The sequence below is a fragment of the Eptesicus fuscus genome, chromosome 24, assembly GCF_027574615.1.
Source record: "Eptesicus fuscus isolate TK198812 chromosome 24, DD_ASM_mEF_20220401, whole genome shotgun sequence".
Classification (NCBI taxonomy): domain Eukaryota; kingdom Metazoa; phylum Chordata; class Mammalia; order Chiroptera; family Vespertilionidae; genus Eptesicus; species Eptesicus fuscus.
In genome coordinates, this window is record NC_072496.1 from 11,609,511 (window position 1) to 11,634,844 (window position 25,334).

At 37.5% G+C, this 25,334-nt stretch overlaps 1 protein-coding gene across 1 annotated transcript in view; it reads right to left on the reverse strand.

Annotated features, from left to right (window-relative positions):
• Positions 1-19,776, reverse strand: part of BRINP3 (BMP/retinoic acid inducible neural specific 3) — a 199,555-nt gene extending 179,779 nt beyond the window's left edge. Inside the window, exon 1 of the mRNA XM_028158072.2 lies at positions 19,714-19,776. The gene's annotated coding sequence lies outside the window, so the exon portion shown is untranslated. The remainder of the gene's footprint in view (positions 1-19,713) is intronic.
• Between the last annotated feature and the right edge of the window lie 5,558 nt (positions 19,777-25,334).

Below are 25,334 nucleotides of genomic sequence, written 5' to 3' on the forward strand. Positions count from 1 at the left end.
GGTGTGGGTGAAGACAGGGTTCATTAGCTGACCTCGTATTTAATGAAGGGGGCGGAGTTCACAAGGCTCATTTCTCCTCTTCTCAGTGTGTTGTCATGAGTGCCCACAGCCTGGCAATGAACTCTGTCACCGCCACCAATGACCTGCGGCGTCATCTTGGTTGTCTTATCCAGCCCCACCTGCAGTGTGATGCGGTGTCCAATCTTCAGTGGCAGATGAGCCGTGAAGTCCAGCCATACACCTGGTTGGTGCAGCTATGAATGAGTGACCCTTGCACTCCAAGCGATGTATTCTATTATTAAGGGTGTAGACAGAACACAGTGGGAAAACCACCTAGATTCGGTGTCTTTTACAAAGATTTGTTCACTTCTATCCTTCATGGTCTCCAAGTTTTATATTCCTTCTTGTCAGTACATACCTTATGATGAGCCCATTCATTTCCTTAGCAGTTCCACACCTGTTCCTATACACTTGCAAGCAGTGTCTTCTTATAATAATGTTAAGCTCTTCTGGACTGATGGGTATGTCTTATTTCTCAGTCCCATGCTCTTTTCTTTTGATTTACCTCTTTCTGTTTTGAAGAATATAACAGCTTTGTCTATTTCACTCTTTTCTTTCCAAAAAAGAAAACAGGTGTGTGTTTTTTTAATTACTTGCCTTTGAGTTTCTGTTTATTTTCTCTATTATTAATGTTAGTTTTAGTAACATTTTAGCTTGTTTTTATATTGAAATTATACATGATAATAATTATAGTCTTATTTAAAGACCATGACCTGGATGGAATAATATCTTAATATTCTTTTTATAATAAGCTTACATTTTTATGAGTTGCCAGTCTAAAATAATGTTATAACTACCTGAGAAATGGCTGCCAGATGATTACATTAATAGTAAAAATTAAATTTACTCCCAGACATTGGAGAAATTTCAGTGAAAGATTTGTGTTCACTTTGAAAGTTAGGATATAACTAATTTAATAAGTATATATTAAAATGCCTGACCAATCTTAGTGCTTGAAAGAAAAATCATAGGTAGATATTTTTCCAGGATTTTAATTCACTGATTTATCAGTATTTCTAGTAATAGTTGTCAAAACTGTCTTTGCTATAGTAAATTTCCTAATAATATTGAAGCAAATGTGACAGTATAACAATGGAGATGAGCAGAGAATTTATACTCCTGATGCTGTATTTATTTAAAACTATTCAACATATTTTAATCAATTTTCAAAATGCAGTTCTGTGTAGGATTCTGTTTACCCTAGGGCCCTTCTGTAAGGACGACTACATCACCTGAGCTTTGTGACCATATGACCTTCCTCAGTCATTTTAATCCGATTTTATAATTTTATTTTACATGCCCTCCATACATATTATATCCCTTGTAGCAAATCATGTGGTTCCATTATTACAGTTTCTCCAGTCAATGGGCTTGAGCCTTCACTTTATTTCAGCCATGACCTAGAATGACTCCGTCTTTGACTCTTCCATCAGCCCAAATCTCATATTCTTAGTGTTCTCTGATGCAAATCTATTTATTTCTACATCTCTCCTAATATGCTTTAAATAAAGCATGACTATATTCATCCTTTTTCCCTAAATGAAGACTATCATTAATTTTCTAAATATCTGTTTCATATTCTATCTATATGGAGAGGTTGTCCAGATTACTGCAGAAGCCAAAAATCTGAATAATTGGGTTCTGTCGCTCGGATGCACATAACTAACACTGGAAGATGGAAGTGGGAGGTAGCGTTATGTCCTTTAACCATGACTTACATTTCTTCCTCCACACTTTGCTTTCTTTTTTCCTTCCTTCTTACATGTATAAGCAATAATGTCTTGGAAATATAATGTCAATCCTTTCAGGGTCTGTGCTTCAGGGCACTGAGTGCCGAGAGGCAGTGTGGCTGAGACAGGATGGCAGAAGCATCTTCTAAATCTGAAGCGCAGGTGTGTGCGTTTCTGCATTATAGACCCAGTGTCATCCTGAGACACGGAGCTCTCCTTTTGACCTGTTTCTCTGCCGGTCACTTCCGAAGGTCCATCCCAGAACCCATTTGTTCAGACACGATGATAGTTTTGTAAACTCTCATTTCTCTATATTGCTCTTCTACCAACTCAAAAGTGACTTCGTTTACTACCAAGAGTTGCATTTTTGTCTCTTTGGTAGATGACTCAAGAAATCTACCTATTTCCAACCATCAGTATAATGGCACTGGAAATAGATTCAGGGTTCGTTCCATCAGTTACTGTCTCTGACACTTTAGAAAAAAAAAATCAATGACTACTTTGAGTTACATGCGCACTTATTATTTTATAACTAGAGGCCTGGTGCATGAAAATTCATGGACTGGAGGGGGTTTGGTCCTCAGCCCAGCCTGCCCCTTCTCAAAGTCTGGGAGCCCTCAGGGGCGTGAGGTGACCCAGTGATCAGGGGAAGGCAACACCCCATCACACCTCTGCTGCTGCCACTGCCAGCACCGCAAGCCTCAGCCGGTCCTGGTTACCTGAGCCCCAGGCAGCCCTGGGCTGTTGGACAGCCACCATCTGAGGCTTGCCTGTGCCTAGGCCCGGCCCTGGGTGGCTGGGGGGGCTGAGGGAACTGGGGGATTCCAGAGACAGGTGTGCGCGGAGCGGGCTCAGCCTTGCCACGTGCCTGCCACCCTGGCAGGGCTGAGGGGACTGGGCGCCGCCATCTTGTGGCTTTGAGCACCACCACCTTTGAGGGCGGGACAGTCAATTAGCATATTCCCTCCTTATTGACTGGGCGCTGCCATCTTTGCGACGGCGTGAAGGTCGACGGTGTGAGGGTCAATTAGCATATTCCCTCTTTATTAGATAGGATTATTTTAGGGGTTCCATATATGTGTGTGTGTGTGTGTGTGTGTGTGTGTGTGTGTGTGTGTGTATATATATATATATATATATATATATAAATATAATTTTGGAAGCCACTTCAACTACATTTTAAATTACTTGATGAAATAAATATAAGTATACATGTGAAAGAAGTCACTGAAAAACTCATCAACATTTATATTTCTCTTCTAGCAGAGAGAACTAAGGATATCTTTAAATATATATGCCTCATTTTTGAACTTTGTCTTATGAATTTTTTATTCTGAAATTTTTTTCTTTCAGCATCTTATCTCCAGAGTCCCCTTTCTCTTAAATTATATATTTGAGACAATTCTATACACCTGTGGCAAAGCCTCAGCCACCTCCATCTCAGTGTGTTCCTGACCAGACTGAACACAGTGAAAATGAAGACATATTTTGATTTCTGATCCTCTTAGCCTTATCAATATATACAATCCAAATCTTCAGTCCCCTAATACTCTTCCATAATCTTTTCCATGGGCTGTGGGTTAATTGAGGAGAAGGTCACAGTAATGAAATGACAGGTGACAGAATAAGAAGACAGAGGAGAGAGGTAAATGAGGAAGCAGATTTTAAAATGTCTGGTGGAAACATTAATTCAGAATTTCAACAACATCGGACAAGTCAATAACCAAATTTGAAGAAGTAGAATTTCAAGCAATTAGCTTAAGGAAGTGAAATGGAAATGGGCAGAGATGCACCCAAATCTGTGAGGCAGACACATGACTCTAAACACTTTCTTTTACAGACTTTGTTCCAGAAAGGATTCAAGGTGGCACAGGAATAAAATTAGCTTTGGAGACGGGAATGAGAAGAAAGCTTTTCAAGAATGCTCGATGGTGTGAGAGTAAGCAGTCACAGTGGCCTCCAATGGTCCATGTGACGAACTTCAGCAAAATGACCGTGAGATGTTCAAGGACAAGTGAGCCAATTCCAACATTGGGGGGAATCCTTTTCCGCCATTACTAAACGCAGATAATCATTTCCTTCAAGAAGCGATTTATAACTCCTGTACATTGACAAGCAGAAGGCAAACTATGGGTGGCAACAAGGTGTCTAGGCACAAACTGTTCTGGTTAGAGAGCTGAAAAATGTGATGTGCACCTTTAAGCAGGCAGAAAACACTGGGTGTAATTTAATGAGAGAAACTAAGCCTCCCACAAAGCAAGCAGAGACTGTACTCAAAGCCAACACTTGAAGCAAGTAGATAAGCAATGATCCAAGACGCTCTGTGATAGAGCGATAAAGGTCCCCAAAGGGCAAAGCACACATCAGCATGAGAACACAGACAAGTAGCGTTAGAGGAAAAGGTGAAGTTTAGTTGAAAACTCTACACTGTGCCCTTGAACTCCCTCCCTGGTGGTGGGTGATCCACAGACCCTGGGTGCGGCTGAATTGGGATTTATGCAGCAGCCAGTCAATTGTTATCTATCATCATCAGGGTCCCCAAAAGCCAACTCAGAGAAGCAGAAGGCTGTGCGTGTGACTTACAAGGGTGATCTTAGGAAACACTGGGAAGGGTGCAAGGAGAGAGGGACAAAAAGAAGAACAAGCCACTCAAAGGTCTGATTTCAAGCCAAGTGCCCTTATTCTGCAGGGGAGTTCTGAAATGCAAGGGGATCGTATATTGAAGACTGCCCCAGGAGAACGAACATTCGCAGAGCACTGTGGAGCCCAAGGGCAGGCCTCCTAGTATTTATTTGAAGGTATTGGCCCTAGAAGCAAAAGCACACCAAAGGAGAAGAAGAGGGGCTCTAGATATAGTAAAGGGGGTGAGAGGGGAGCTGGGGGGGGAATAACATGCCTGCACAGTCATTGACAGCTCTTCATGACACGACAGTAACAGCTCTCTGTGTTAAGCTGAATTCTATTACCATAAAAATGGAGGGAAAATATTTTTCCACCTTGTAGGGTGAATACTTTCCAGGAACTACTGTTGGCTGTCATTTTTCTGTAGTTCTGAGCTCTGGATTGTAGGCCCTGAGAACCCCAAAGTATTGTGAAATACAGATTGTTGCTTGCATACAGATACTCGGCTTCAAAGAAGGCTAATAGGGGTAAATAAGCATCGTTGCTGAATAATTAGGCTTGACGTGGCACACTGTCTGTCTGGGTACTTCCCAAGCTACACTATGTAAATCTGTTGGAGACTGATTACTAAGATTTGGATGACCTTTATGTTAGAATCGGTTAGGGACTGGGAGCAAAATTATTATTGCTAATACGTTTGCGTCTGATTATAATTAAGGAGTGTGGCCTTCGTTTGTACTTCCGCTCACCTTTTGCAAGTAGAGACAACCCAGGGTGAGCAGTGTAGAGAAGCATCACTTTCATAGTTAAAATGTAGCATACGGATGATGTGTGCTGGAGTTATAGCCCTGAGGCCTATATAGTTTTGTTGGCCAATGTCACCCGATGAATTTAATAAAAGAAGGGAGGAAGGAAGGAAGGGAGGGAGGGAGGGAGGGAAGGGAGAGAGGGAGGGAGGAAGAGAAGGAAGGAAGGAAGGAAGGGAAGAAGGAAGAGAGAGAGAAAAGGAGGGAGGGAGGGAGAGAAAGAGGGAGGAAGGGAGGAAGGGAGGAAGGGAGGAAGGGAGGAAGGAAGGGAGGGAGGGAGGGAGGGAGGAAAAGGGAAGGGAAGAAGGAAGAGAGAGAGAAAGGGAGGGAGGGAAAAAAAGAACATTTTGGCCGAAACCGGTTTGGCTCAGTGGATAGAGCGTCGGCCTGTGGACTCAAGGGTCCCAGGTTCGATTCCGGTCAAGGGCATGTACCTTGGTTGTGGGCACATCCCCAGTAGGGGGTGTGCAAGAGGCAGCTGATCGATGTTTCTCTCTCATCGATGTTTCTAACTCTCTATCCCTGTCTCTTCCTCTCTGTAAAAAATCAATAAAATATAAAAATAAAAAAAATAAAAAAGAATATTTTGTTTATAAAGCTTAAATAATTTAATTTTGGAGAATTCTTTGTTACACTGGAATAATCCTATGATAGATGTAAGTAATTTGGAAAAACTACCTCCTATTAGTTTTCTGCTTATTATGTCAAAGTCAGTACGGTCAATGCAACTACGGCTGACTGTAGTTCTCAGAGCCCTGCAGCTTTGGTAAAAAAAAGTAAATATGATGACCAGGATGCCTGTTTTTCTTTAATCATTTCATCTGCTCAGGAAGTTCTATGCACTCATGTGGCTCTCTGACTGCCTAGCTCTCTCCCCTTTAGTATCTGTTGTAAGAAGCATTCATTCCTGAACTTTTCCTGACTTTTTCTTCCTCTCCTTCCAATTAAAAAAATGTGTGTGTGTGTCTGTCTGTGTGTGTGTGTGTGTGTGTGTATTTTGTATGGGTTAGTTGGGGTGACATTGGTTGGTGGAATTGTGTAGGCTTCAGGTGTATAATTCTATGGTGCATCATCTGTTATATTGTGTTGTGTGTTTACCACCCAAAGCTAAATTTTTTAAAAATTGGATTTATCTGATTCCCCATTCATTTGAGTCCTGGTGAGATGAGATAAGACAGTCAGATAACCCAACTCACGTTACTGATGTTCAGTAAAGTCTTAACATACACTAACTCAAATGCTAGAAAATGGTAATAATGGAAATATCGTAAACTCTAGGTGGCGGCTAATTCCTGCAAATACATGAGTTCATATACACATTGTATGGAATGTTCAAGCCAGGTTGGTAAAATTCAAATTAGTCTAATGGCAGTTGGACTTCCTCATCTGTGAAACTGACATAATGATCATATCTCTCCCTTAGGTTTGCCATAAGGATAAAAATAAGATGACATATTGTAAAGTTCTTAGCTCGGTGCTTGTGCCATATTATTAAATACTCAATAAATTTTAACAAATAAAACAATAAAAGAAAAAAACCATAAGATAGCCTCAATTGATGTAGAAAGAAGCATTTGATAAAATTCAAGGTCCATTTATGACTTTAAAAATGTATCGACAATCTAGGATATATCAACAACCTAATACAGCTAACATCACACTCAATGGTGAGGGAATGAGTGCTTTCCCCTTAGACTGGGAAAAGGGGAGGGCGGTTCACTCTTCCACTTCTAACCAATGCTTATTTGGAGGTTCCAGCCAATGCCCTAAGGCCATGATCTGCAAACTGCTGCTCTCGAGCCTCAGGGGGCTCTTTGGCCCCTTGAGTGTGGCTCTTCCACAAAATACCACGGCCTGGGCGAGTCTATTTTGAAGAAGTGGCGTTAGAAGAAGTTTAAGTTTAAAAAATTCGGCTCTCCAAAGAAATTTCAATCGCTGTACTGTTGATATTTGGCTCTGTTGACTATGAGTTTGCCGACCACTGCAAGGCACAGAACAGAAACTCAAGGCAGACAGATGGGAAAGAATGAAGTACACCTGTTTTTATTCAGTGATGACTCTGTAAGTTTTGCATATTATTCTTAGTTTTTAAAATATGTTTTTATAAACTTATATGGAGAGATTCCAAAGGAAAGATTCATATATCACCCTCCTACAACCAATCAGCAAATTTAACAAGGTCACGGGATAGATTAATAGAAATATCAATTGTAATTCTATATGCTATTTGCAGTATATAGAAAACAATTTTTCACAATAATATCAAGATGAACAAAACACTTAGGAATACTTAACACATTTAACCAAAGGTTTGACAAAAGAAATAAAATCTTGAACACTGAAAATTAGAAAACATTACTGAAATAAATTAAAATACTACTTCTCAATATAAAGGAACAGGTATACGTGCAACAATGTGAACAAACCTCAAATAGAGGCCAGACACACACATACACCATGATTCCATTTGTAGGACATTTCACAGGAAGGCAAAATTATAAAAACGAAATTGGCTCAGAGGTGGTCTGGATCTGGGGATGGTGAGAATTCCTTTAAGAGTAAAGAGAATGTGCCCTAACCAGTTTGGCTCAGTGAATAGAGCATCAGCCTGCAGACTGAAGGGTCCCAGGTTCGATTCCCGTCAAGGGCATGTACTTTGGTTGCAGGCACATCCCCAGTGAGGGGTGTGCAGGAGGCAGCTGATCATGTTTCTCTCTCATCAATGTTTCTAACTCTCTATCCCTCTCCTTTCTTCTCTGTAAAAAAAATCAATAAAATATATATTTTTTAAAAAGAGTAAAGAGAATGACCTAAAATTGGATTGTGGTGACAGGCAAGCAACTGTATAAATTGATTAAGGCTCACTAAAATAAACAATAAAAATGCATGAAACTTGTGAAATGCAAATTTTGCCACCGTAAAGTGATTTTTAAAAGAGACAACTAGTTATGGGGCTATAAATAAAAATATTTTCTGAAACAAACAAATGACTGAGAGGAAAGACAGAGAACCATAGAGAATATTTTCCAAATGGGACATTTATTGGAAATGTTGAAACAAGCTAAATAAAGCCTGTAATGTTGGATTTAGAATCCAGTCTGAAAAGAATAGGTTGATAGATGTGAGCAAAAGCAGTGATGAGATTATTTAAAAATTAAATAAGATTTTCTGAGTGTGAGGACATTAGCTCTCTTGATAAGCCTTTTATTCTGAATTTATTCCAGTGTCTAAAGCACAGTATGATGTCAATAAATAAATTTTGATTGAAGAAATGAATAAAAATAATTTTCTACTCCTATTTAAAGTCTCTAGTGATTTAATTTGGATTTTTATCTAAATTATTATTATACGTTTGCATATATTCGTTTGAAATATGAGGCAACTTTGAACACCACAGTGATATCAACATCCATCACAGATTCAAGTGCAAATATATTTGTTTGCTGTTACGTTTTCATTACATCTGAAGTGGATTAATAAATAGAATCTAATTAATTGCTTCACTTGCTTCCATGAAATTATATCAGTCTCTTGAAAACCACTTCGGTCGTGAATAAGAACTATTTAATTTAAGCATTACGCATTATATGATATTTATTGCCAATTAAATACAAAAGAAATGTTATATTATTTTAAATTAAATATTTTATTTATAACTGTGGATATCCTGTTCAATTATTTATTTGAAGTTTTTATTAGAAAAACATTCTGTCTGGGTTTTGATAAAAAAAAACGAACTCTTAAATTAGACAGCATTCTTATTATTTTCACACATAAAAGCATTTAATACTTTAGCAAATTCAAATCAACACATAACTCCCAAATCATACTTGTCCTTTGTATCCAAAGAGTATTGAAATGTTGCACTGAGACACTTCCACTGAAAACAGTATGTGAAAAGCTAACCTTCCTCACCATGTTTTTGGAGAGGTTTTATGCTCCGCGATTTGAGAGATGCCACTGGTGTCTCCCTTCCCCATTTAGAGTAAACCCCATTGACCATTCTCTTTTGACACAGTTCAGGGAGAGAGGCTTTGATCCCACTGCCTTTTGGCCAAGCCTCTGGCCTCTGGGATTCACAGAGATCAAAACTACTGAATCTAGCACAGAGACTCTGAAATGTGGTGCTTCCCATGGAGAGACTACAGTTCACTCTGTAAGTGTTGCATATTATTATTCTTAAAATATATTTTTATTGATTTCAGAGAGAGGAAGGGAGAGAGCAATAGAAACATCAGTGATGAGAGAGAATCATTGATCGCTGTCTCCTACACACCCCTTATGGGGTTCAAGCCCGCAACCCGGGCATGTGCCCTTGAGGGGAACAGAACTCAGGACCTTTCAGTCCACAGGACAACGCTCTATCCACTGAGCCAAACCAGCTAGGGCTAGACATGAAGCATTTTAAACTTAGATGCTTGGCATCCCATAGGTCAGTGGTGGGCAAACTCTATTAGTCAACAGAGCCAAATATCAACAGTACAACGATTGAAATTTCTTTTGAGAGCCACATTTTTTAAACTTAAACTTCTTCTAACGCCACTTCTTCAAAATAGACTCGCCCAGGCCGTGGTCTTTGTGGAAGAGCCACACTCAAGGGGCCAAAGAGCCGCACGTGGCTCGCGAGCTGCGGTTTGCCGACCACTGCCATAGGTTAAGGCTTTAATATGAGGCGACTAATTGCGAAGTCGCTTGGACTTATTCAATATGCAAGTGTGTGTTGTGCTATATACATGTTGTTTGGGATGTTTCTCCAAAAAATAATTGTACAAGGAGATCACCAGTATAGTCAACAGCAACATTATTTTAAATGCCTGTCTTCTTAAAGTCTTCCAGCCTATGAATTTAACATAGATTCCCATCTATGCCATTTCACTTGTTAAACAAATGTGAACTTCATAGACTCGTCCTGAAAAAAGACTTCATCTCTTTAAATGCACTGACTATTCCCCACCTGGGCTTCTTTCATTCACCGGGAAAGGGCAGTTAGCTTTATGGTACCTGTCAGTCGCGCAGGTGATGGGTTTCTCTCAGGATGTCTGGATAGCAGTGCGGGGAACAGTTGGTAGCTGATATCCCTGCATCGTACAGCCAGCCATCCTTCTGCCTGGAAACTTACTAAATCCTTTTTATAACGCACTCCATCACTCCCCTCTGCAGGCCTGAGCCCTCAAGCCTGTTGCACTGAAATGGCATCGTTTAGCTCTTCAAGCCGCCTTCTCCCAAATAGAACTAATCACACACCGCCAGCAGATGATGGCTAGGTCCTAACATCACTGGGTACCCCTCGTCCCTAACAGACTCTGACAGAAAGGTCATCCAAATCTTACCAACCAGTCTCCAACGGATTTACATAGTATAGCTTGGGAATGTACCCAGACAGAAAGTGAGGAATCCCCTGTTTTATATTCTACAAAGGTGTAGGACATAAAATATACTAATCGCAGTATCCCCCTGTGGGATCACTATATTCTTTTCCTTGCTTTATGTTTAAACACCTGTGTATTCATAATAAATTCCTTTTTTTTTTTTTTATCAACCTTGAATTGGTTTCGGGTGCTTCAACGCCAAACTCTTACATCAATACTGTAGCTGTTAGGAAGCACAAACTGACTTTTCACTGGAAGTCATTCTTTCAGCAAACTCTAATATTTTCTGCATTTTTTATAAGCACACCGAATATAAATTTGAAAAATAAGTCTCCTTTTCTACAAGCTCACTCTAAAATAAATTGGGAAACTGGAATGGAAATACTCAATATATTTAATAAAATATTTTATAAAAACAACATGCACTTGTGTGATAAATCTGAACTGAAGCTTTTTTTTAAACATAACTGAAAATGTTTTATTTGATCTAATGCCCTTAGTACATTGAGAGCCGGATCTTATTATACAGACTACTCATTAAAAAAAAAAAAGATATACTGTCTTTGTCTCAAACTTTATTTTAGAAAATGATCCTAATGGCTTGATTAACTTAATACAGTTCATTTTCAGACATGAATAATTTATCGTTATTTCACTGACCAGATAGAGTTCATTAAATTCTATTGATCCTATGGTATAATTGTATATGGAATGATTAACACATTAAGTTCAATTATCAGTTATTAAACAAAGACCACAGTAATACATGTATTTCATAATTAAGGGATTACTCCAGTACATAATGCGAATTTAAGAGATGAGAATAACCAGGTAATTGAGAGCAAACTATTATTAGAAAGTGTCCATTATAGAGAGTTAATAATTCAATGAATGATGGTTTCCAACTCTACGCTTACTTCTACTTTCCTTATGCCTCTTGCAAGCTGATCTAAGTGTGAGCTAAGTGATTTGAGAGAGTGCGTTACTTGGAATTATTTTCACAAGGCATGGAAGAGAGAGAGAGACAGAGAATGGACATACTTAACATGGCCATGTAGAGTACCTAACAGGTGCTGCTTAATGAGAAATCTTTTCTCTTTTCATGGATGTGTGCTTGCAAAAAACAACAGAAGAACGAGGAATTTGAAGATAAAGCATTTCTAATTATGAAAAGAATATGTTGTTTATTATTTTCAGGAAAATTTGGTCACATAAAGCATTGCTAAAAAAATTGTCTCGTATTCTAAAACAATAGCTTTGCATGACTCTTTCTGTACTTCCACATTCTCACTGTTTTAAACTTATTTAATGCAAAATGGAAATCGTTACATCTTTTGTATCCTTATAACTGCCTTTAACAAAGTGGTGAATAACAATTTGAGAATGAATAAATGAATGAATGACGTCTGAATGACATGTTTGGGCTTCAAAGAATAAACTGTAATAGGTTTAGATACAGGGAATGATTTGTCCTACAAAGCAGTTTCCTTTCAAAATAGGTTGAATCTGAGAAAAACCAAGAATTCAAACCTGAAATAAGAATCACATCAATAATAGCTAACATTTATTGAATACTTTCTATGTCCTAGTTACCATTCCCAAAGCTACACACAATCAGACTTAATACTAAATATGAGCCTGCACATAAAATGCTAATTTAATTTAGACTTAGGCTATTATTAAAATCTGTAGGTTCTTCATATGCACATCTAAGTTTGTGTATACCTCTTTCACCTTTAGGAGAATTAAGCTACTCTACCAACAATATATCACTGTAGCTATCTAGTACTCCATTTCTATCCCCTGATTATATTAGTGGATATTGCAAAAATATTAAAACTGAAAGGACAACTACCATCTACCAGATATGCTTACCAATAAACATTATCTTAATCTGAAAAATTTGGGCAAAGAAAAAGTTTCGTTCTGGATAAGATACCAGTAAGCTATCCTATATAATAAAGAGCTAATATGCTAATTAGAACGAACAGCAGAACGATGGTCTGGACCATGTGAATGACCTTCCAGACGAAGCCGGGGCTGCAAGGGTCGAGCCCCTTGCATGAATTTCATGCATTGGGCCTCTAGTTTATATATATATATGAAAGGCTAAGCGATTAACCGTACATCTCTCTGACTGTCCGACCAATTTACCGGTGGCTACATATGATGCACACTGACAATTTAAAAATAAACACTGACTCCCACATGTGTGATACGTATGAAGCTCTCGCTGGCACCAATCGAACACATGTGTTTCGATCTGTCATTGTGGATCATGAATTTGGTTGTTTTAGTTGACATTCTGAAGCCGAAAGACATCGTTGACAGAATATGTCTGAAGACCAACTACTGGCACAACATACCTCTAAAGCTGAAAGAAAGCGGCAGTGTTGACAGAATATGTCTAAAGAACAGTCATCGACAAGCACTACCAATACTGGTAGGAACTGCCTTTGTAGCGGAAATGAAGTAAATGAGGATGCAATTATCGAACACAGTTGTAGTGGAATGACTGTTACATGTCAATTTTGCTTATCACTAAATTTCTCTGATGAAAACCATCTGATGGAAAATGTACTCAATGTAGTAGCAAAGGCAAAGTTTGTCCAAATGATACCAAGAATTGATTTGTCCCCATCTGACATTTTTCTCCCATTTAAATTAATTTGAAGACAGTTTCCCGTGATGCCAGCATTTGTGATGACTATTAATAAATCACGAGGACAAACTCTAGACAGAGTAGGAATATTCCTACCTGAACCCATTTTTGGACATGGTCAGTTATATGTTGCTTTCTCCCAAGTTCAAAGAGCGTGTGACGTTAAAGTTGTAAATACTGCATCACAAGGGAAATTAGTCAAGCACTCTGAAAGTGTTTTTACTCTTAATGTGGAATACAGAGAGATATTAGAATAAATTTAATCAATTTATCAGTCATTGTTGTTAATCAATACTGTTTTTATATGTTTTTGTTGTTTTTATATCATGTTTTTATTGTTTTTATATCATGTCTTTGTTGTTGTTACATCATGCTGTTATTGTTTATTTATTAATCAATTTATATATTATTTTCATATACATTTTACTAATTTTCTTTCATCTCTGACACTTCTACTATAGAGAAAGGGTGAATAGCAATATTAAAATATTTCTTCTAATTAATTTCCTTTCAATGTGCAAGAATCTGTTCACCAGGCCACTAGTTTTTTTATATATATATATTTCCCTCTCTCCCTCCTTCTCTTTCTCCCTTCCTTTATTTGAAAAGTTGATTCTTAAGTAAAAGGAAGATATACATTTCAGAGTTTTTCTACTGAAAAGACTTTCTAAATAATCTTATTGAAATTGTTGTGTTTGACCTAAATTTATTCAGAGCAATTTATTTTATTTTGTGGACGTTTCTTTCCATTTGAGCAGAACAGTCTGGTTTTTGCTCAACATATCACCCTTCTAAAGCATTTCTTTGCTAAAGTGATAGAATCGATTAATTCTCTATTTTAGAAGATGAATGTTAAAGTTGCCATGATTGCATTACCTTGGTCTAGCTAATCAAAGGTAAAGCTCATCTTAGTTTGTTGTTTTGGGAATATTCTTTACAGAATTTTGTTACACATCTTTCCCACAAACATTGGAAAAGAAAGCCTATGCCACACTATTGTTCACTGTTCAGAAAGCAAATATTCAGTATAGAATTACAGTGAAAATTTTATGAGTTTCTACTACATAGAATGATGTTTCAGAGAAATATTATATTTCTGGTATTGTCAATTCTCATCTAACACATGCTATGATTTCATTAACATTTTTTCATAAAATTATTATTTACTTTGATCACTTTTGGCAACATTTTAAATACTTCCTATATTTTTATTTTTAATTTCCTTTTCTTTTTGTAGTTTTCTGTATTTGAGACATTTTTCTTTATTATATTTGTTATTATACAATTCTGTATCTACTGCTCTTCCTGGCTTTCTTGTTCCTTTTGCTTCCTTATTGACTTCCTGTTTATCATCTGGATTGATTGTCCTGTGAACTCTAGAATTCTCAGTGTTCAAGTCCAGGCTTTAAAGTAATTTTTTAAATTACTTTAAGTGCACTTCTCTGTGACCCTATTCGCATTTGAGGAGGAACTGATATATTTTTCCCTCTCACCTTGAATTCCTTAGCACTTAATGTTACCACAATATGCCTTTTCAGACACATGTAAGCTGATAAGATAATTATTCTCTATATCCATCTTTATCCATCTTCTTTTATTTTTACCAGCTACAGAAAATACAATTCACACTTCGACCTGTGGCTACCATTTCCCCTTTATTTTCTCTTCCAGTTAAAGACACCAACCTTTCCCTTGTTCGTGATGGAAGTCTAACCAGAATGCCAAAATAAAGCAGTGTTTTCAACGTGATGACATTAAGAAGAAATACGTGGAAAGAGAAAGACAATATGAGGCTGACAGCCAATATCGGTCAAATTGAAGCAGGTGCTTCTGAGCACTGAGCTCTTGCCTACTCAGATGCCTTTTTCTTTCCTTTTTTCCTTTTTGAGCGGATCTTAAATAGTAGTGCTCTATGAACATGGTCAATGGATTCCCAGGCTGCTTTGACTTCATCCACGGCAAAGACACAAGTCTGACAAAACACATAAACATAAACTTCTATTTTGCAAAGAAAGCAAGAACTGCTGACCTGCGGATTCCTGATTCCTCTGGAATTACCATATTTTCTGGCGTATAAGACAACTGGGCATATAAGATTTTCCTGGGTTAAAAAGTCGTCTTATACGCCGGAAAATACGGTATTTCCATCTTAGAGGTGAAGTGACTTGTGCTCAAAGCTGCATAGATATTTACCGTATTTTCCGGCGTATAAGACGACTTTTTAACCCAGGAAAATCTTATACGCCCAGTCGTCTTATACGCCGGAAAATACGTACTTTCTCCACTCACTCAGCGGTTTGTAGCTGTGAGCATAGAAAACTGTCATGAAATTAACTGCAGCTCTCTTCAAACAGACGGACAGGTACGTTTGTATTTTTAATACCAACAACTAAAAGTACTTACAGGGCCACTTATATATGACGTTAACCAAGATGCTGCACTGACCACTTAGAGTAATACAGTTAACCAGGTATTTATATTTATGCTCTTCAGAGAGAAAAGAAAAAAACAAGAAAATAAACTCCAATTTATAACTAATATTTCATTTTGGGTCTATTGTAAGTAGAGTTGCTTTTTAAAATTTTGAATGCCAGCTATTCAGTGCTAACACAGAGCAACACAATTGATTTTGTAAGTTAACCTTGCCTCCACTTCTGAAAATAACCCTTTTGAAAAAGTCCTTCAAGCGAAACCCTTTGGAGCTGCTTTCTGATTCCTGCTGGGGCCTTGGCTGATAGGTCATCCACGGTCAGAGCGGGAACTTGACCCCACGCCACCTGGATCCAGGCCTTTTCTTTCACAGTAGGCTCAGAGAGAGGAGAAAACACCTCTGCTTTCCCGAGGCCCTTTGGACTCAGTGTCTCATTTATCTGCGTCTGAATGTGTCCCTGCCTTAATGGATTATCACTAGGTTTCTCAGGGGACACGCCTGTCGCTGTGTTTTTTAGTGTGGGTACCACTCACTGAAGGTTTATCGCTTCATTCACCTCCAGGAGCTGGAGCTGGGCTATCTCCCAGGCCAGTTGGCTCTGGTGATGCTGTGTCGCTTTAAATTTCCTTTGAGCGCAAGGACTAATTTCCTCCGTGGCTCTAAGTGAGAATGGATTTCCCATTAGACCCCGGGTACCACTGTGTTGGATTCCTGGGGAGCGGCATCTCAGAGCGCTCCACAGTAGACTAAGGCAGCATGAAGCGCTTTTGCAGCCGGCTGTAGACAACATTTGTTCTTTATCTCACAGGTGTATCTACAGCTCTCTGCTCCCAGCTGGAAAGACGAGATACATCGCTGCCGTAGGGTTCCCAGAAGTAAATGTGAGCGCACTAAACGCTCTATGACACCCCTGAATTTTATGTCCCCGTTATGTTTACAGCCTGACTGGCCTTCCAAGGGACCGATAACTCTAACGGTCTTTGGCCTCTTCAGCCAGGACATATGTTTAAAGAGATAAAATGTGCTTAAAAGTAGAATGACAAACTATAGTCAATGTAAGAAGATGTTTGTGATATGAACTATACCATAATTAAACATTTTAAATCCATATATATGGATGTATATGTTCATCTGTTTTGAAAACTGGAAAAATAACCAATAAGAAGGTTTAAAAAATACATTTTAGGGCTGGCCTGCGTGGCTCAGTGTGTGAGCGTTGACCTATGAACCAGAAGGTCATGGGTCAATTCTAGGTTGGGCACATGCCCTGGTTGTGGGCTCCATCCCCAGTGGGGTGTGCAGGAGGCAGACAATCAATTATTCTCTCTCATCATTGATGTTTCTATCTCTCTGAAATCAATAAAAATATATTTTTAAAAAATAAGAGTGTTCCAGTTAGCATTTCTGTACTAAAATTAAAGCAGCCCAATTAAATTAAGGCTGGTCCAAGAAGTATATATACTTGCCATAGTATATTTTTGTTCTTGCTCTATAGGATTTATTTTACTGACAATAAATTTGGGCAGGATTTTGAATTAGAACTTAGTTGGAATAATTTCACACTGCTTTCTACATCTATTTAGAAAATGTAATTTTACGTTGCCTTCAAAATCCAACTGCATTTGAGTTACATATAAAAAGTTTCTCCATAATTTAGAAGATCTCATTTCATAAACATATTTCTCAATATTACTGTCTGGAATGAGAAAATATGGAGCATAAAAATCTGAGTTTTCTGTTTCCGAGCTAGAGTTAGAGTAATCAGAGAAACTACTTGTGCTAGCAAAATAACACTTAACCACTTTTGAGACATGAGATGTATTTATAGGTTCTGCCATTAAGCTGAATCTAAGCTTGGGATTTTTTTTTCCAAGGCTCAGAGCAAGTGTTATTATCATATGCACAAAATTGTGACTTGGAATTAAGTATGTGTATGTGTTTGTGGAGGAAGAGTAGAGGGGATGGGGAACAGAAATAGAGAAAGGGAGACAGATTTTCTAGGGAAATGGTGGCAAGAATAGACAAGAATACAAGAAGGTGGATCAAAAGTGAACTGACAATAGTTTCAGGGTTATTGAGCCAGCTAGGATTTTAGTAGTCCTTGAGAAAGTCAGAAAATTTAAAGTAGAAATGAGGAACCCAGCTAGGAAGAGATGCATAAAACAATTCGAGTTCAAGTACTGATCACGGCAATTGTTAACTATAAAATCTTGAGCATATTACTCCCCCTTCCCAAGCCTCAATATGCCTACTTATAAAGTGAGGATAACAAGATCTACAATACAGAGGCATGGGAAATCCACATGAGACGGTGTAGATGGAAACACCTAGCAGAAGTCTTAGAGGCAGATGTTTTTAAATGTGATTGAATTCTCCACTTCTCTCTCATCTCCATCTCATCCATTTGTCATAGAGGACTGTTAAATCTAGCTCATAAATGCCTCTCAAACGTCTCCTTCCTCTTCATTCCCACTGCCAATAGTGTGGTTTGAGCCTTCATTATCTATTTTATGAACTGATAAAATGAACTCCTAACATTGTGCCTTCAGTCCTTTCATCTCGTAATATATTCTCCACTCTGCTGTCAAAAGTACCTTTCTAAACTGAATATATCATTATTCCACTCCTCTGCTTAACAATTTGAGATATTGGGGAAAAATAGAATTCTGATTTTCCCTCTTCATACCTTTATTCCCTCTTCAAACAAATTCCTACATAACTCATCTATCAGTGCCATGCATAATCTTTAGCTGTGTTCGGGTTTTTCATACCTGACCTGAGATCTGAGACTTTTTTTTGTATTTATTTCTCATTGTTGTTGTTGTTAATCCTACCCAGAGGATATTTTTCCATTGATTTTTAGAAATGTTAAAAGGGACTGGGAGAGACAGTGAGAGGGAAACATTGAAGTGAGAGACACATCCATTAGTTGCCTCCCACATGCTCCCAGACCAGGGCCAGAGATGGAGCCTGCAATGGAGGTACATGCCATTGATCCGAATCGAACCCAGGATACTTCAGTCTGCGGGCCTATGCTCTATCCACTGAGCACAACAGCTAGGGCCTGAGACTGTCTTTCCAACCTCCGAATTGCTACCTTAGTTTCCAGGAATTCCACTCAGTGCATACTTTATGAATAAACATAGCTCTACCTCTGCCATTACCTCTGGTGGGTATCTCCTTCTATGCTCTTTAGAGTTCAGTCCTTTAATTCTATTATTGTAAAGAATTCAGCATATTGTGTGAGAGTCCTTTGTTTAATTATTAATCATTCCACTTGTCTCCATGGGTGTCTACTGTATTGTTTTCCTATTTATGTCTACTATTCTGTAGATTAGAATAGTATTCTAGTTCTAGGCAACTGCTACTATAAAACGATATTATTTCATAAAAATAATACTTTATTCGATATATAGCTAGAGTCCAATCCCTTTAATCTAGGTTTTCCTTGTAGACTCTCTAAACCTACTAAAAACGAATGAATCAAAGAATTTAGAAGTTCGATTTTATAATTATATATAAGAGAGTGTCTGGGACCAGTCTTTTTCTTCCCCTTATCGAAAAACACAAGGTCAACACTAAGGTACGTTTTCAAATTTCTGGCAAAATTAAAAAGGCAAAATAAATCACACACAAAAGTGATATGTCATGACAGTCTATGCAAACACAGACAATTAAATATACTAGTAGATTTAGGCATCATGAATGAATTATGTTTTCTTCTGATCAATAGCTACCATCTAAGAACTTTCAGATCACCTTCCATATTGGATAGCCAGATGGGATCAATAGCACATTCATTGGAATATGAGCTGCTTTAAAATATGGTAACAGCTCAGCAACTCACCGAGAGACCTCTGAGAGTACCAAGCAAAAAACACAGGATTTGGACAAGGTGATGGAGGATAAACTTCTCCAGGGAAAGTGCTATGTGAACTTGGTGTTCAGATATGACAACTGCTGATTCTTCAAGAAGAGAATGAAATAAAGTGCGTAATTGTTTACAAAAGTGAAAATAAATCACCTACTTTACCTTTCTTTTCACATCTGGGGAGCTGAATGGAATCTACCCTGTAGTTCACTTTTCTTCTGACCCTGGAAAAGATAAAGATGTTTTCTTGATGACTTCAATAATAGTTGATACAAGAGTTAAATCTGCAATGTTACAAGAGTTTAGGGGAGGCTGGGGGAAGGTCAATGGGGGAAAAAAGGAGACATATGTGCTACTATTTGTAATACTTTAAACAATAAAATAAATTTAAAAAAAAAAGAGTTTAGGGTTCTGACAGTCCTTGTGTGTGTGTGTGTGTGTGTGTGTGTGTGTGCGCGCGCGTGCACGCGCGCGAGTGTATCTATATTAACTTTCTTACTTTCCTAAATGGTAAAAGAGAAGCATGAAAAATTCATAAACTTGAGCTTGTCCATTTCAAAACATTATCAATGGGATCAAAGAAGATCTTGTATGTGAAATTTCTTTGAAACAAGTAAAATGTTGTTTAAGTTATGAAACATTGAAAAAAAAGCATTATCTGGCTATTGTAGTAATGGTAGTTCTTGAATTGCATTATGTGGCTGTATATTACAGGGATTAAACTATGTATCTTTAAGAAAACTAAATGTTCAGAAAAATTATTGCTCTACCATTGTCTTGGTTTTATCTTGCAAAATAAGATCTAATTTTTAGTAGTTTTGTAAAACAAAAATTATCCATTTCATGAAAGCATTCTTCAATGACTATTTACTGAAATCAAGAACAGCTACGGTTTTCTTAGCTAGAATTATTGATAGATATGCTGTGTATTTGAATAAGAATTTATGTAAGTTCTATGTGACTTATAACTTATAGACCATCAAAAGTAGCAGGAATTATCTGTAATTTATCTAATACATATTGGAATGGTTGTAAAATTACTGCATGTTTTACAATAAATACTTTTATTAACAGCATTAATAATATAATAATAAATAATTTACATTTTATAGTGATATTTTCAAAGCACTTCAAGCATTTATCTGCTAAGATTACTCAGAATGTGCCAAAGCTTCTGTCTCATCTATACTAATAATAGAGGAATATGCAAATTGTCTGGGACGCCATCACAGTAACAGTAACGACCAAACAGCTGCATGGCTGTGACAAGACCAGCATGGGGGGTAGTGAGGGATGACCAAACTACTGAACAGCAGGCTGTGTGGGGCAACCAGGCCAGCAGGGGATGCAGTAAGGGGTGACCAGGCTAGCAGGGGTGGGGAGGCAGTAAGAGGCGACCAGGCTGGCAGGCAGAGGCAGTTAGGGTCAATCAGGCAGGCAGGCAGGTAAGCAGTTAGAAGCCAGCGATTCCAGATTGTGAGAGGGATGTTTAGGGATGTTTAAGCCAATCCCCAGGATAAGGCTTAAACCAGCAGTCGGACATCCCCCGAGGGGTCCTGCATTAGAGAGGGTGCAGACTGGGCTGAGGGGACCCCTCCCTCCCCCGTGCATGAATTTCATGCACTGGGCCTCTAGTTATTACACAAATGCATTTAAATGAAGGAAGAAGACTTTCTCAAATTTTTCCATCAAAACACTATAGTTATTTTATCTTGAAACCAATTTCTACCATTATATATATGGCATATATATATATATATGGCATTTTTTCAATGCCCATGATTTTGCCAACTATTAATTCTCGGGTTTTAATTGAAGGCACAGTTAAAATATTAAAATAATTAAAATTTTCTTTTTACTTCATTGGCATTTCCTGGATGGTAAGAGTTTTATGTTTTAAAATTTGGGAGGAATTATTTATTATTGAGCTGCCAGTCCACAGGTGGGTAACTCACAGGAATAATAACAGACAAGACTACTTGATTTATTTAATTCTTAAACACTTAATCAGACTTTCATAACCAGAATAAACCTCTAAGGAAAATTAAACTACATTAATTCTTCCAAAGCCAATTTAGTGATCACTCTTACAAAAGAATTATCTCAGGAACATATGGAAAATTCAGGTAAGTATAATTCAGGTTTTCTATTAAGTTGATCTACAGATCAATATTGTTCAAAATAAAAAATCAACAACATAATTTATATACTGAATGCATAAAATGAAATTCTATATACTATCAATAAAAAGCCCATTTATTTGAATGAAGAATTATATCAGCTTTCACAATATTCTGCCAGACTAAAATTGCATTTGTTCTTATCATCCCACTTATTAGCAAACTCTTAAGGAAACTAAATTGCAACTTTAAAGATTATAAAATTTCAATGACAAAACTGCACAATGAAGAATGTGCTTGAATAGTGGTGTTTATTGGACTTAACTATATCAAACAACTGAGATCCACGATGGATGAACTGAACCAATGTATTTGTATTAGAACACAGATTATTAGTTTTTTCACATTTGATTGCAATTACTAATAAATATATGCAAACAATTTTTTAAATGTAAAAGCAACTACTTTATAAGAAAATCAATGCTTGAACAATTGTCTTCAAATCTGTGCCCATGAAGAACAAAATTGTAAAAAGGGTCTGTTTACCAGATTTACTTACCATTTGCACAAAAGGTAATGTGGAAAAATGCATAGTTTGTCAATGCTAAAACATTTTTATATAATTTAGTAACAAATTTAATTTAAAATTCTCCATGTCACCTATGAAATGGTCTAAGAGTTGATAGTATCTTTTTAGTTCTTTTTTTTCCCCTCTTCTTTTTTTTTAAGCATATACAACTTACATATTTGTATCTCTGACTGTGTTCTTCCCTCATTGGAATTCTAAACGCTGAATGTCCAACTCTTAAATAAAACTCCTGATAAAAACTACATATTTAGAAGTAACTTAGCTACCTTTTTTTTCATTCCATGTAATTCTCCTCCTAAACAGATAAATGTGGTTTTAGCTTAAATTAGAAGCTATAATTGAAGACACACTTATTATTATAAAGTCTTGAAATGTCTGAGAAAGTAATAATTGTTTTGATTAAAGTATATCCATGTAGATGAATAAATGAATAATCTCATAGTTAATCAACCCACACAAAACACTATTATAATAACACTTTAAAGTCTCACATGCCACAAATGATTTCTGAAAAAAGGAAAAAAACACACACAAGAGGATTGAAATAGTTTGAAATTCAGTGATGAAGTGAGTTTGAGAGAAACTGGTTATGGATATGATATAGTTGTGATTATTTGATGGAGGAGACTGTGTCTTTCCAGGTTATCCTAATTGAGAGAAAAAGCAGTAGCTCTTTTAGTTTTAGTTTTATTTTTAAAAAAATTGATTTCAGAGAGGAAGGGAGAGGAGAGAGAGAGATAGAAACATCAATGATGAGAGAGAATCATGGATCAGCTGCCTCCTGCAACCCCACACTGGGGATCAAGCCAGAAACCCAGGCATGTGCCCTGACCAGGAATCAAACCATGCCTCCTGGTTCACAGGTCAATGCTCAACCACTGAGCAACACTGGCCGGGCTGTTTTTATACATTTTCAACAGAAGCACACAGATGTTATTGCTTTTCATTTGATGTTCCTTGTCATTTCTGATCTCTAAATTAGGTCTTTCAACATTGACTCCTGAAAGTTACTAACACTAGCATTTTGCTTTTGATTTGCCTTTCTTCAGTTAAGTGTCGAACCATAAAATATATGCTATAAATGTAATCGTCTAGTACTGCCCTTCCTGCCCTGATAAGCAAGCACTTGATCCTCTTATGATTGGAACTTTTCCAGTCTGCTCTCTTAGCAACTTTAAATAGCCCTTATAGTATTGCTAACTACCATCATCATGTTGTACATTCCATCCCCAACACCTGTTCATTGTATATCTCTAAGTTGTACCACTTTCCTCAAACCCTCACCCCAGCTTCTGTTCTGGTAACCACCAATCTGGTCTCTCTTATTTTTTAGATTCCACATATAAGTGAGATTATAGAGTGTTGGTCTTTGTCTGATTTATTTCACTTAGCATAATGCCCTCAAGACACATCTGTATTGTCACAAAACAGATTTCTTATTATTAGCAGCTATTATCTATGTGTTTTGAGAGAAGTCCCCACGCCCCCCAAAAAATGCAGAAACAATTGGAACCACACCATATAAAGAAATGAGTGCTGTGACTTTTAAATAGAAATAGAAATTATTTATAGACATATACAGGGTGGGGCAAAAGTAGGTTTACAGTTGTGAGTATGCAAAACATCGAGTTTACTCTTGTATTACTATTTATTAGTTATTGTATTATTTTCCTCTTGTATAAGGGAATCTTTTAAGTTTCATATAATCACATATTACTTGGAGCTTGTGTGTAATTGCTTGTGTGTGTGTGTGTGTGTGTATATATACAGGACAGGGCAAAAGTAGGTTTACATTGTTTGTATGGAGAATAATACAAAAATTAATACATGTAATATTACATGTAATTTTATTATGTTGAATTCTTTACTTTTTCTGCCTGTCTTAATTATTGCATTTCCTTTACTACTGTTTAAAAAATCAAAACTTATTTGTACCACATTTTACGTTTTACATTTTAGAGAAAAATAGTCAACAAGGATAAGATAAAAGTATTTCAATGACAATTCTTACACTAACATCCCAAAGTTTTCAGCTTTCCATATTTCACAAATATTTACTACTGAAACTCATTGTATGCTTATCTGTTAGTCTCCTAGAGATACTGTTTTCTTTGAAAGAGGAAAATATCCCCAGGTTATGCACAGTTCCATAATTATACTAATAAAGCCGAGTTTCCTAATGCATTCAATCATCAAATCAGTTCCTGACTACTAGCTGCCTTCAAATGAGAAAATGGTTTTCATAGCTACAGGGCAATTCAGACAAAAAATGAAAAGAAAAAAAAAAACGTATAGGATCTGGCCGAAATTGAAATGGAATCTCCAACTTCCTAATTGGATATGTTTCCCACTGCTCTCCAGAAGGTCCCTGTTCCCATGCAAACAAGAAAAAGTTGGGGATTCTGTCCGCTAGAAAAAACACACATATTCAGCATGGTCCCTTTCCATGCTACTCTTTTAAATTACGCAAGTCAAGGCAAATTCAGGTCATTTTTCCACAGCGAGAAGCACATATGTGGAACAGACAGCGAGAGAGATAGGAGCCAAGGGTCCTACTAGGCAGCCAGCACCTCATAGAAGGAAAGCACCTCCCAGGTGCAGATGGGAAAGTGAGGAATTGCTCAAGGACAGCATGAGAGAGCACTGCGATTACAGAACAAGGCCCCTTCTGCCAACATCCTCTTCCTTACCCTGGCGCTGGTATTTTGATCCTTAATACGGTCCTTTCATTTTTTTAAAAACATATATTTTTATTGATCTCAGAGAGGAAGGGAGAGATAGAAACATCAATGATGAGAAAGACTCATGGATGGGCTGCCTCCTGCACACCCCACACTGGGGTTCGAGCTCGTAACCAGGGGATGTGCCCTGACCAGGGAATAGAATTGTGATGCTCAACCACCGAGCCACCCCTGTGGGCTGGACCTTTAATTTTAATATTCAAATTACTTAGGGGGAGGGAGCTCTTTCCTATGGCACCTTCACACTCCAGCAACTGCCCAAGGAAGTGAGTGAGAGTTCCATTTGCTCTAGATCCTTGCCAACTCTTCTTTATGTTAAGCTTTTTCATGTTC